General features: G+C 40.8%; 1 pseudogene across 1 annotated transcript; it reads left to right on the plus strand.

Annotated features, from left to right (window-relative positions):
- Nucleotides 1-1,589: 1,589 nt before the first annotated feature.
- LOC137741761 (DEAD-box ATP-dependent RNA helicase 20-like) lies at nt 1,590-14,921 on the plus strand (annotated as a pseudogene). The gene is made up of 12 exons (XR_015953262.1): nt 1,590-1,642; nt 1,733-1,784; nt 1,894-1,983; nt 6,853-6,877; nt 6,977-7,156; nt 7,272-7,424; nt 7,656-7,819; nt 8,001-8,093; nt 8,295-8,380; nt 8,461-8,693; nt 9,035-9,257; nt 14,543-14,921. The product of XR_015953262.1 is annotated as a DEAD-box ATP-dependent RNA helicase 20-like (transcript).
- Nucleotides 14,922-14,931: the final 10 nt, after the last annotated feature.

Genomic DNA, 14,931 nt, shown 5'->3' on the forward strand with positions numbered 1-14,931 from the left:
TCTGTATTTACAGACTTTGCGTAACATAAAATGCAATGCAATGTTTGAATTCATATTGACCCTATACTAAACTATATAAAAAAATGAGAACGGGGTGCCAGCTGTAGTGGGTGCCAACCATAGAGGCAGATTTTGTGATTTTTGTTTATATTAAAAATGTATTTAAGTATCACAATACATGATTGACTATTAATAATTAACATAAATATTGTTAATATATTATTAATATTGTAACTTTTATTGATTTAATACAAACCCTAAATATTCCTAAAAATATATACGCATTGGACCTTTTTGTATATTCAACTTTCTAGACGGGAAAGTAAATAAAATTTACAAATTTCCCATGCATGTTTTGACTTTTGTTATTGTGTTGCTTTAAAGGAACTTAACTTGGATGGCAAATGTATGCTATTGAATGCGCAAATACGATGGAACATTAACTTTCTTCAACATGTACAATTATTCTTTCAACAAAAATTATGAAGGACTATCTGTGAACTACAAATTCAAGATTTTGAGTTTTCGATGATCAAATAACAAAGAAACAACCACTTAAACTATTGCACTCATAAATGACGATGGATTCGGTGGAACTGAGACTTCAACAGTTCCTTCAAGCATCTGCGTGACTTTCTTCATCGTTGGTCTCAGTGACAGGTCCTCCTGAATGCACCACATTGCAATCATCACGTAATTCTCCATCATCTTGACGTCTTCCATCGCTTCATCGTCCTTCTCCAATAGAAAATGCAGCTCCTTTTGCATATAGCAATCATATGCCCAATAAGCTAGTATCAGCTGATCTATTAAATTATTGAGGGGCTATGTTTAGCCTCGTTCGGTTGGAGATGGTATATAAATATAGTCTGACACTGTTTATTTAAAAATAATATTTTGTAGGGCTATAATTCTAAACGGAGCTATACTTAACCCTTTCAGTTGGAGATGGCCTTAAGGAGAAAAATGAAGTCCTTTGCAATACGGGTAAGATGACTTAGATTGCGATACATCAATAAAGGATGCAATATTTTTCCTCTGCTGTATTTTTTTCATCAGAATAAAAGATAAAAAGGTAAGTGTGGATGTGAGAACGATTAACTTGTTGAACACCGTGTTTTACAATAGTTGTATGTATGGGTGTAAGTATCATTTTATTTTAAGAAAAACTAATGAAAATGAATTGAAAACTTTAAGTTTTAATAATAAGGACAAAATAAAAGGTAAGGTGAATAGTACCAAGATTGACTTTTTAGTGTAAAAATGTGGTTTTTCGTTAAAATGAACACTACCATAAGTTTTTCGTTAAAATTCTCCTTAATTTATAGAGAATTGAAGAGTTAGGAGTTTTCCAAAATCAAATAACAATTACAGGGGTTCGATCATGGGTCATGTCCAAATGATGAGCCTAAATAGAACTAGACTGAATTAATTGATGGGCCTGATCCAAATAGATCTAGAACAACCGCGATCAGATCCTAAATGGAAACCGAAACAAAACTCTACACAGTTTTTTTTATTCGCTCATCGTGATCGTGATTGGTACCAAAATTTCGAAACCCTACCTTAAGCCATAAGGTATCTCAAATATGGTGAAGCGCTCCAATGACCCCAATGAGAAGCGTTCTAGGACAAGAAGAAGGTGACTCTCTATCTCTCTCAAATTTGAATTTAAACTTGCTAAAATTTGGGATTGAAGAAAAACCTAATAATTTTGTGTTGTTTGTTTCAGGTTGAATGCTGTCGGTGATGGTGATGGTGATGCTGCTCAAGGCACCTCAAAAGTTAGGAATGGGCGAGTGCAATTGGGCACCAAATTTGCTACTCTTCTTCGAGTCAAGGAGTCTACAAGGCAACGGAAGCGGAAGCGGAGGGAAATTACTACCTCTGTAGAGGTCCAAAAGTGTAGGCACCGGGTTCAAAGAGTATAGGCAGCTAAGGGGAATTTCTGTTTCAAGCCGCAATGTTCCAAAACCCATCAGGACTTTTGTTGTTTTTTCTGATTTGAATTGTAATACATTTCATTTTCATCGAAAGCCTTATGGGAAGGCATAATTATATACAATACAAGGAAAGCTTTACACCCTTGTAACCGGATGCAACAGCACACAACACATGCAGCAATAATGATGCAACAGCACACAACACATGCAGCAATAATACAAGGTAAATGACCTGGCAGGTACATACACCCATGCTTGCCGACCTCTCTGCTGTCCAGGAGTCAGCAATCACATGCAACATTCCTTTCCAGAGTGCACACCCTTGCTGTCTTTCCTTTATGGCAATGATGACTATAGTTGTAATGATGGCAGGTACATACACCCATGCTATTGCCGACTAGGATTTATACTAACCCATGTGCTTCTTCCAATAGTTATTAACCCTAATAACTACCGGTACTTGCAATATTCCCCCTCAAGCTGGATCCAGGAGATTTATGGAGCCAAGCGTGGATAGAAGACGTTGAAACTGATGCGAGGCCAAGGGCTTGGTGAAGATGTCGGCCAGTTGGTCAATGCTGCGGGTGTAGTGTGTCTGAATCACCTGTGACTGAACTTGTTCCCGAATGTAGTGGCAATCAACTTCAATGTGTTTCGTCCTCTCGTGAAACACTGGGTTGGATGCAATATGCATAGCAGCCTGGTTATCACAAAATAAGGACATAGGAAGTGTGGTTGGTTCACCCAAATCACACAGAATACCCTTCAACCATATCAATTCACATGCAGTTGAAGCCATGGCACGATACTCGGCTTCTGCACTTGACCTGGCGATGACTGTTTGCTTTTTACTCTTCCAGGTGACCAAGTTTCCACCTACAAATGTGCAGTAACCAGTAGTGGACTTACGATCGATGGCGTTGCCTGCCCAATCAGCATCGCAATACCCCATGATTTGGGTATTTTCATTCTTCTTCATGATGATACCTCGTCCCACAGAACCTTTCAAGTAACGTAGAATCCTTTTAACAAGATTCAGATGTTCGAGTGTTGGGGATTGCATGAATTGGCTCACGACACTCACAGAATGAGTGATGTCGGGTCTGGTGATGGTTAGATAAATCAATTTACCCACCAGCCTTTGATAATAGCTGATATCCGTGAGTGGCGTGCCATCCAAGGTAGGTTTCATTTTGTTGTCGAGGGGGGTGATGGCAGGTTTTGCATCGATCATGTTAGCTTCCTTGAGTAAGTCTAGGACATACTTCCGTTGGTTAAGGAATAGTCCTTTGTGAGAGGTTGCCATTTCTATACCAAGGAAGTACTTCAGGATTCCAAGGTCTTTGATTGCAAACCTTTGTCTGAGAGATTGTTTCAGGTTGCAGATCTCGTCAGGATTATCCCCCGTGATTATCAAGTCATCGACATAGATCAGTACAACCAGTTTGCCCACTGCTCTAGTTCGAACAAAGAGTGAGGAATCTGCATTGCTACTTTTGAAACCAACGCTGATGAGTACTGAGCTTAACTTGGCGTACCAAGCTCGGGGAGACTGCTTCAGCCCATAGATAGATTTGTGCAATTTGCACACTAAGTATAGATTTGTGCAATTTGCACACTAAGTCAGGTTCATTGCTTTGGGGATGCCCTGGTGGCAACTTCATGTAGACTTCTTCTTGGAGATCACCGTGCAAGAATGCATTTTTTACGTCCATTTGGTACATGGACCACCCCTTGTTTACAGCCACAGACAATAGAACCCTGACTGAGTTCATTTTTGCCACCGGTGCAAATGTTTCTTTGTAGTCCACATCAAACATTTGAGTGAATCCCCGAGCCACCAACCTTGCTTTGTGTCTCTCAATCGATCCATCTGAATTGAATTTGAACTTGTAGATCCATTTACAGCCCACGGCTTTCTTGCCTTTTGGAAGTTTGGTGATGGTCCAGGTTTTGTGTTAGTCTAGGGCTTGAAGTTCTTCATTCATTGCTTTCTTCCACACTCCTTGGCTGTTGGCATCATCAAAGCTCTGAGGTTCACTATATCGTGAAATGCTACTTAGGTAGGATGCATGTTTCTGTGTCACTCTTCTGTACGTCACATAGTTGGAGATGGGATGTGTGGGTTTGTAGGTGACAAAGTCTTGAAACCTTGTGGGAAGTTGTCTCGCACGCATTGGATTTCGGCGTGGAGCAGGAGTAGGTGTCTCACATCCATTGACACCTTGAATTTCAGTGTGAGTATCATCTTGGTTGTCCCCACCTTCGTGCAGTGTATCTCCTGAAATGCAGCCGTCAATGTCACCATCTGTGACTTCATGGTTGTGACCTTGTTCTGATGAGGCTTCAAGCTCGACGTTTGGCAGTGGGAACACATCTAAAATACTATTATCCCCTTGGCTTGTCATTTCACATTGTTTGCCAAAAAAAGGGTTAGTTTCATGGAATTGAACATCTTTGGACACAAGTAATCTCCTCAGTTGGGGATTATAACACTTGTACCCCTTTTGTGAAGAAGAGTAACCAAGAAATATACATTTAGCAGCTCTGGGATCTAGTTTGTCTCGGTGATGAGATTGAATGTGGACAAAACATACACAGCCAAAAACCCTAAGATGTGAGAGGTTGATCTTGCTGCCTTTCATAACTTCAAGAGGGGATTTGAACTCCAAGACTCGGCTGGGGAGTCTATTGATGATGTAGGCAGCTACCATAACCCCTTGAGACCAAAATCTCTTTGGTACATTCATTTGTAACATTAGAGCTCTAGTTTTTTCAAGCAAGTCACGGTTTTTTCGTTCAGCGACACCGTTTTGCTGAGGTGTACCAACGCAACTTGTTTGGTGCATGATGCCATGAGTGCTTAAATAATGTTTCATGATATGAGATGTGTATTCGGTACCATTATCAGATCTGAGAGTTTGGATTTGAGAGGAGAAATGGTTTTTAACAAGGTTATGGAAGTCTTTGAACACTTCCATTACTTCATGCTTATACTTTAAAAGATATAACCATGTGACTCGAGAGAAGTCATCCACAAAGATCACAAAGTACTTATAACCATCAAAAGATTCATTAATAGGTCCCCATACATCAGAATGGACTAGTTCAAAACATCTAGTAGTTCTGGACAATGAAGATTTGAAAGGTAACCGAGTGGCCTTAGACAAATGGCAGGTTTCACATGAGGTTACATCCTTTCCTAGATTTGGAAACAAGGTCGACAAAATGGTTGGGGCCGGGTGAGCTAAACGTTGATGCCACAATTGGTTCTCTTGAATGGGATTGAACTTGACTTGGAACCCCCTGGGATTGTTCTTTGACATGTAATAGAGACCATCTAGGAAAAACCCTTCACCAATCGTCTTCTTGGTGGCACAATCCTGAAAAATGACATTGTGAGGGGAGAATATGGCCAAACAGTTCAAGGTTTTTGTGATTTTACCCACAGAAAGGAGTTGAAATGGAAAGGAAGGAACATATAGGGCCACTGACTCAATAACATCAGACATTAGGTTTATTTTTTCCTTTCCTAAAACTCTCGCATTCTCCCCATTTGCAGTTGAAACTTGAGAGGAATTTGATAATTTTTCAAACTTATTAGGCTTAGATATATGGTTGGTCATATGATCTGTGGCACCCGAATCCACAACCCAAAAATCATGCAACATATTTATATTAAGAGCAGTTTTAAAAGCTTTCATGATACCTTGCATGTCTTCTTGGGGTATGGCTTTGGAGTCCTCCAGGAAACCAGCAAACTTGCCTAGTAAAGCCGTCGAGTTTTCTTCTTCCAAGTTGTCTCCTCGGTTGCTTCCAGCACTTCCTTTCCTGCCTTGAAGGTACAGTGCAAACTCATTCATGAGTTCAGCAGGATTTGCTGTGAAGGTTTTTAATGTGTCAGACCCCTTAGAAGTAGAGGCAGAAGCATGATTGGCACGATGTACAGTACGGTTCATCCTTTATGTACCCTTGTTGTCCTTCATGAAGTCCGGTTTTAATTCTGGATGTAAAATCCAGCACATTTCCTTGACATGACCGATATAGTTACAGTGTTGACATTTCAAATGTGGGTGCTTTCCCTTGTACTTCCTCTCGTTGGTCAGGTACGCCCTGGCATCAGGTACACTAGCCTTTGTACTCATGTTCATGACCTTCCTCCTCACTTCTTCACGTTGGATTGTTGCACATACACTGGTGAAGGAAGGGAGTTCAGAGTTCATGAGTATGTGACTTCGTAGATCTTCATATTCCGAATCGAGACTAGACAGAAGTTGAAATATCTTGTCTTCTTCTGCTCGTTTGCGAATCACAGCAGCATCGATCGTATGAGGACGATATGTTTCTAATTCATTCCACATGCTTTTCATGCTCCCTAAGAGTTGCACAAATGGTTTACCTTCTTGTTGAAGATTGGATATGTCCCTTTTCAGTTAGAAGACTCGTGCAGCATTATTCTGACTGCCATACATTTCCTTGACAGTCTCCCATAGCTGAAATGAGGATTCCGAATAGCTGAATATTTCAGCTAGCTTGCGATCCATGGAATTGATGAGCCACGACATAACCAGTTGATCTTTGCTAAGCCAGGATTCATAGTTTGGTGAGGAAGCATCAGGTACTTCGATGCTCCCATTTATGAACCCTAACCTGGACCTTCCACCTAGAGCGAGGGATACAGCTCTCGACCAAGGCAAATAGTTAAACTCATTCAACAGAACTGAGCTTAACCTTTGATTTGGATTAACATCCATCTCAGGCATATTCCCGGATGAAATCACCGGTGAACTTTCAGCATCTGATCTTAATGGATTTTCTTCAGCCATGTTGTAGGATGAACACGCTCAACAAGTAGTAAAGTAGAAGCAGGTTATATTCCCTGCTCTGATAACTACTGGTACTTGCAATAACTTTGGGTCGCACTCCGTTTCCAGGTACCTACTTTTTACGTATTTTTACTTCTTCTTCTTGTATTATGTGTTGGAAGCTAGCTACATGCATATATCTATTGAAATGATTTCTCTTGATCGCAGAATATGTTAAGGATGAATTTTCAAAAGCTGGATTCGTCAGGCCTACACCAATTCAAGCTCAAGCATGGCCAGTGGCTTTGGAGGGCCGTGATCTCATTGGTATTGCTCCACCAGGATCCGGGAAGACGCCAGCGTATCTCTTGCCTGTAATTGTCCATGTAAAATCCCAGAAAAGACTATGTGAGTATTTTATATGTTAGTTACCTTAAGATGATCAAATCCTGGCTCTTTGAATCCTATATATTTGGTTTATATTTATCGGGATTAAGTTTTCCATTTTACAATTTTTCTTCAGCTTGTGGAGATGGCCCAATAGTATTGATTTTAGCTCCAACCAAAGAGCGCGCTCATCAAATCCAACAAGAGTATACTAAATTTGCTGCAGCAGACATTTTAGCCTTACTCGGCAGTGAACTGGATTGTTATAAAAATTCTCTTGTGGCATGTGGTAGGTGGTGGTGCTGGTGATGAACTACGTTTGACATTGTATTCTTATTATTGTGCTACTGCTACGCTATTTCATTTATTGGATATTATCTACTTGATATTCTGTTGTAGGCATTGGTTATAATAACATGACTCATAATCAATTTTGTGTAGGCCGGTGACTTTAAGGAGGACTTCTTGTTTGAGTATATAGTTATTCTTCTTATTGATTGCAATTAATATTTTGGCTCAGGCGTTGGAATTTTAATTGACACACCTGAGGCCGTGCTTCATGCGTTAGAGTCGTGTCATACAAACTTGCAAAGAGTCACATACCTTGTGGTGGATGGTGCTGATTGGATGCTAGCAGAAGAAGGTGAGGACTGTAAGGTTCTAGTACGAGAAGTTCTTTCTCAGGTTTAAGATATTACCCCTACTTGGCTCTTCATACTTGCGGTGTTGCTTCTTAAATGTTGAACTCTTTAGCATTTTTAAATCCCCTCACTCACACCCACACAAGCAAACGTGTGTGTGTGTGTGTTTATATCTCAAAGTTTATGTTCGGCTGAAAATTGTATTTTGGGTTTTCTGTATACAGATTCCCCCAGACTGTCAAAAATTGTTCTGGGGTAGTAGCTGGCCGGAGGAGGCTGATGAACTTGCCAGGCCATTCCTTCGCGACGCAATCAAAGTAATATATCTCTTACTCTTTGTTTTTTTTTTTTTTTTTTTTTTGGCATCACTTGGTCATTTTTAATTGTTGTAACTGGATGATATTAGTAGTCACAAAATGTCTTCAATCTTGGGATGGCAATAGTTAGTGCTCTTGACATATTTTTTGGGTTGTAATACTCAATACTTGTTATGAAATTTATCTTTGGATGCTGAACAGGTTGAAATAGGTTCTCCAGTTCTGAAAGCTACACATCCAATAGACCAAATTGTTGACATCGTTGCTGAAGATCAGAAATATGACAAGTTGGGAACATTCTAATGCTTGATCTTGTGCAGTTAGTTTGAGGTTGTATCTGCATTTCTGATTTGTTTCAAATTTTCAGATTGGTAGGCTTGCTAGGTGATATCGCGGATGGCAGCAGAATACTGATATTCATTGATATAAATAAAGGATGTGAATCATGTAGTCTCCTTGCTCAGAAGCTTTCCAATGAAGGTTATGCAGTCTCGGTTCATGAAAACGTATGCCAATCGGAAAGGGTCCAGATTATCTCTGGGTTTCAAGGTGACTATATCCCCATAATGATTGCAACTGATGTTGCTGCTCGTGATCCAGGTATCAATAGAATTTCTTTTAGTTTGTGAAATGCTTAAAAGAAGTTTTTTCGCTTGTGCTTAAAGAGTTGCATCTCTTCTTACTATAATAATTTTATTATTGCTATTATAATATTATTTAGAAAGAAATATCTTCTTCAATCTCCTCACAGTTGAAAGCATTATTTAATTTACTAGTTGACATCACCCTTGCCAAAATCTTGCCCTTTTAGTAACCTAGGATTTGTTTGGTTACTGTGGGAGTGTAGGTTTGTCAACCTGGCAATTTTTGTTGATGCATTTAACCCGTGAACTGGCCTGAAGCCTTGTTTCTAATCACTTTGTTTCATGCTTAATTTGCAGTTCTGAAGAATGTGAAATATGTTATCAATTACGACTTTCCAGGATCCATTGATGATTATGTTTACCGCATATATTGTCCTTGCTGAGCCAAAAGGAACAGCATACACGTTCTTTACAACTGCTAATGCTAGGTGCGCAAAGGAACTTACCATCTTACTCGAGGAAGCTGGACAGAAGGTTAGTCCTGAATTGGCAGCACTGGCGCGTGATGTACGATATCCAGGTGAGTAACTATAAACACTGGATTAAATAATGTTGTACACTATACACACATGATGCTAGACCTTTCAGGTCATTGGTATGGAATGTTGGATGTCTTTTTTGATAAAAAGAGCACCTTGTCATGTCCTAACTTCTCCCTGTGTACCAGCTGCCGTCGTATGATTTCGTAGGGTCTTATATAAATATTCGAGCTTTGATCTGATTACTTATCTGGTCGCCATTCGTTCTTTTAAGCCTAAAACTAGTTTAGCTGCCCTACTTCAAATATTGACTTGACGATGTTTACAGTTTATTCTTCTGTGTGGTCTATGGTTTGCGTATGATGCAAATGTTGTACAAACTCAAGACCAGCAGATATTCAAGTTCACCTTTTTGCATACCCTTCAAGCTAGGGCTGCATGTATTTATAGTCATGCGAAGATTACACTCAGGGATTCAAATCCCTATTTACACGGAGACTTTGAAAAACAAATATACAAACCTAAACCTATCCAACTACGTACAAAACAGAAATACAAGATAAACAATAAGTCAAACAGATTCGGAACACTTCAAAACAGACTCAATCCTAACAGACTGAGGACTAGGTCTAACATCCCCCCGCAAGCTGAGAGGACGAGACACAACTGGAAGCTTGGAAACCAGAGTCTTGAACCTTGATGACGACAAACCTTTGGTGAATATATCAGCCACTTGATCTTGTGAACAAATAAAGTTGACAATAAGCTCACCACGCACCACCTTTTCACGTACGAAATGATAGTCAACCTCGAGGTGTTTCGTGCGGGAATGGAAAACCGGATTAGAGGCCAAAGCTATCGATGAAATGTTATCACACCAAAGGTGCAGACGAAGAAAAGACAACTGTAAATCACGAAACAAAGAACGTAGCCAAGAAATTTCGGCTGCGGTATAGGCCAGTTGCCTATACTCAGCCTCGGTGCTTAATCGTGAGACCGTCTTCTGTTTCTTGGAACTCCAGGAGATGAGGTTCGAACCCAAATATATACCATAACCTCCCGTAGAATGGCGCGTATCAGGATCTCCTGCGTAGTCAGCATCTGAGAACGCACTGAGCTGCATGCTGCCAGGTTTGTACAACAAACCTTGTGCGTACGTAGATTTAACATACCGTAAAATTCGTTTCACAGCCGTCCAATGGGTTGTAGTAGGAGCATGCATGAACTGACACACTTGATTAACGGCATATGAAAGATTAGGACGTGTGATCGTAAGGTACTGTAAGGCCCCCACGACACTTCTGTAAGTGTAAGGATCAGGATGTGGATCACCCTCATGTAGACTGAGTTTCTGACCTGCACAGACGGGCGTTGAAATAGGCTTGGCATCAAGAAAATTGGTCCGCTTCAAGAGATCCAATGCATACTTTGCTTGACTAAGATGCATCAGATTATGCGAATAGGAGACTTCCACACCAAGAAAATAGTGGAGAGGCCCCAAGTCTTTCATTGAAAATAATGTTCGTAGCTGCTGGATTAAACGATGCATTTGCCGTGGATTATTGCCTGTAAGCAATATATCATCTACATAAATCAACAGAAGTAAATAAACACCTTGTTGCTTGAAGACAAACAACGAATAATCACACTTAGATTCCTGAAAACCCAAATGAAGCAGGAAATCCGAGAAACGTTGAAACCAAGCTCTCGGTGCTTGTTTCAAACCATACAAGCTCCGTTGTAACTTGCATACATGATCGGGGTATTGGGAATCAACAAACCCAACAGGCTGCCTCATATACACCTCCTCCGCTAGATACCCGTGTAAAAAGGCATTCTGAACGTCAAGTTGACGAACTGGCCATCGATTTGAGACTGCAAGACTGAGTACTAATCGAATGGTACTGTGCTTGACCACTGGACTGAACGTTTCGCCATAATCCACGCCTTGTTGTTGATGAAACCCATTGGCAACTAGCCGTGCCTTATATCGTTCGATGGAACCGTCTGCATGTCATTTAATCTTGTAAACCCACTTGTTTGGGAGCAAGTTCATATGAGGTTTGTAGGGAACAAGATTCCACGTCCCAGAACGCTGTAAGGCATTAAATTCTTTGACCATAGCATTTCGCCATTCCTGTTGTTTCACGGCTTGACGAAAGGACGTAGGTTCAACAGTTTTATCAATTGTGACGACATGCAAAGCATACTTGGGATTAGGTTTCTGGATGCCAGCTTTGGAGCGTGTTTGCATGTGATGTACTGGATTAGGTGCACAAACTAGGTCCGGTTGCTGTTCAGGTTCACTGATGGTCTCTTGCTCATTGGGCATTCCTAAAGGCACAGTACTAGGGTTTAGAATAGGAGGAGTATTAGGGTTTGGTAGAATTGTAGGCACACTAGGGTTTGCAATGGAATCCACAGAAGTTGACGCATACGGAGTTATATTTGTTGGCGGAGGGTCATGAGGAAGACATCGGGCAGTGCTAGGAGACTCGATGGTTGGGGATTGAGATGGAGATAAGGAAGGGAAAACAAATAAGAGATCAGATGGAGGAGAACTACCTGTGGCATGGACGCGTTCCTTGCGAAGTGTGATATCCTTGAAAGGAAAAGAGTCCTCATCGAAGAGGACATGGCGAGACAAATAAACTCGTCGTGTAGAGACATCCAAACATTTGTACCCCTGATGATCCAGCGAATAACCTAAGAAAACACAGGATTTTGACTTAGCCTCAAGTTTGTTTTGTGTATAGGGTCTCAGCCACGGGAAACACCTACACCCAAGGACTTTAAAAAAATCATATTTTGGTGTTCTTGTAAACAATTTTTCATAAGGTGACTTATTCGACAGAACACGAGTAGGCAACCTATTGATGATATATGTGGCTGTTTGACACGCATCAGGCCAAAATTTTGAGGGAACACCAGCATGAGACAACATGACTATGGCAGTTTCAACAATATGACGATGTTTTCTTTCTGCAAGGCCGTTTTGTTCAGGGTGTTTGGGACAAGAAAACCTTTGTGAGATGCCATGTTTATCTAAAAAATCTCGAAAAGCATTACTTTTATACTCTCCTCCTTCATCACATTGCAGAATTTTGATAGAACGCTGAAACATGTTTTCAACCTTGGTTTTGAATTTAAGAAATATTTGGAACACCTCAGACTTATTTTTCATAGGAAATATCCAAGAATATTTTGAAAAATCATCGACAAACAATAAATAATAACGATATCCTTCATTTGAAACAACTGGTGAACACCAAACATCCGAATGCAAAAGGTCTAAAGGGAATTGCGAAACAGACTCTGAAACTTGAAATGGCAATTTGGTACTCTTGCCTAATGGACACGAATGACAGAAGCGTACAGCAGAGGTGCCACTAATTGGCACTTGATTATTTGAAATTAAAAATTTTATTATTTTAGATGCAGAATGGCCCAAACGATCATGCCATTTCTGTGCAGACACTCGGACTCCTAAACATGCTAGAACGGGATGATTGGATGATCCACCGCCATTAGGAAATGGGTATAACCCATTTTCACACTTCCCTCGGAAAAGCGTCCTCCGGGTCTTGAGGTCCTTAACAAGAAAGAAATATGGAAAAATTAGTATATAACAGCTATTGTCAAGTGTAAAACGATGGGCAGAAATTATACTGGTGGAGGCCGAAGGACAATGTAATATGTTGTTAAGATTAAATGAGCAAGAGTCAGTCATGATTTTATTAGAACCAGAATGTGCAATAGAGAGACCAGTATCATTACCTACTCCACCAATGTTTTCATTACCATTATACTCCTTGGGATTGACAAGGTTCTGTATCTCAGGAGTAATATGGGCGTTTGCCCCAGTATCAAGTAACCAGGAGCCATTTTGCTGACGATTCAGTGTGGTTGGAGATGAAGCCATAGCTGTGAGACGGTTGGTTGGAATACGACCTTCGTATGCTGCATTCATGCGATGATAGCAATCAAGGGCGGGATGCCCTTCTCTCCCACATATTTGACAAGTTATACGACCACCACAGGAAACAGACCTTGCAACCGATTGTTGTCTTTGGGCATTGTTGTTGCGAGAAACAAACCCTCTCTGATTTACAGAAGAACCACTGTTGGACGGTCCAGCGCCTCGTCCAGTACCTCGAAAACGTCCACCACGTCCTCTTGCAGCCGCATACGCATTAACGGGAGCAGTTTCTGTCACCTGAACAGTCTGCTCCGCCATCCTTCTCTCAGTGGTGAGAAGGAGAGACTCCAGAGTGGGATACGTGATAGGGGAATCACGTGCTTGTGCGGCATTCACGGTCATTTCAAAAGCAGGTCCAAGATTATTGAGAATAATCTGAACGAGCTCATCCTCTTCAACTGGTTTGCCAGCTAGGGCTAGGTTGTCAGAAATAGAATTCATCTTGTCAAGAAAATCAGCAATTGAAAGGTCACCTTTTTTGGTTTGCAACAGTTCGTTGCGCAGAAACAGAATTCGATTCTGAGAGGATGACGCATAGCGCTGCTCCAAAGCTTCCCAAGTTGCTCGAGACGTGCGCTTGCTTGCCACAGTTGACAGCATAGAGGCTGTGAGCGAGCCATTGATCCAACTGAGGATCATTTGATCATGTTGCATCCAGGTAGTGTACGACGGATTGACTGCAGTGTTTCCAGGAAGATGCATAGGAGGACAAACACAGGAGCCATCTACGTACCCCATTAGATCACGACTCCTCAAGATGGGGAGAATCTGGGCTAACCACAAAGGGTAGTTAGTCCTATCGAGTTTGATGTTGACAATGGTGGTCATGGCGGAGGAAAATGGGATGGTTGGATTGATGGTGGTGGTGGTGGTGTTGTTGCTGCTGGTGTCAGACGACATAATGGAAGGTAGTGGGCAGAAAAAAATTGGATCGATGTCGTTGGACTTAGAGAGCTCTGTGTACCATGTACAAACTCAAGACCAGCAGATATTCAAGTTCACCTTTTTACATACCCTTCAAGCTAGGGCTGCATGTATTTATAGTCATGCGAAGATTACACTCAGGGATTCAAATCCCTATTTACATGGAGACTTTGAAAAACAAATATACAAACCTAAACCTATCCAACTACGTACAAAACAGAAATACAAGATAAACAATAAGTCAAACAGATTCGGAACACTTCAAAACAGACTCAATCCTAACAGACTGAGGACTAGGTCTAACAAATGTATGGTTACTCTTTGACTTCCAGTTATTTATGTATATTTTTTGGGTATGAAAGTACTATTGGAATTCACTTCTTTTTTGGATTTATGATATGGCTGCCAACTGATGTCTTCCAGATAGCTGCATACCTGGAATGCCTCTCGGAATAGATAGCAATTTGATTGGGAAGGTATATAAAAATGTGTGCGGGCTACAGCGCTTCAGCTTTAGTACCTAACTTTGCATTTGCATATAAGACCATTAGATAAGGGCATGCACCATCTGTTTATTACCCTTTCTTTGTGGCAAATAGAATTCAAAATTCAACCGCTGCTGTCATACACATGTAGTGTACAACACATTTGCATATAGGACCAAAATTAAGGGTTGTATACTGCTAAATTTGTTCCGCTTGCCTTTATTTAAACAGGTTACAGTCGGGCATTACGCTTCAATATATCGGCATTGTCCCGAGATGAAAAGTTATGCCAGTTTCGCTGTTGACACAGTCAACAAAAAAAAGGTT

This window comes from Pyrus communis, chromosome 11, assembly GCF_041283825.1.
Source record: "Pyrus communis isolate YQ-2024b chromosome 11, ASM4128382v1, whole genome shotgun sequence".
In the NCBI taxonomy this organism is placed as follows: Eukaryota; Viridiplantae; Streptophyta; class Magnoliopsida; order Rosales; family Rosaceae; genus Pyrus; species Pyrus communis.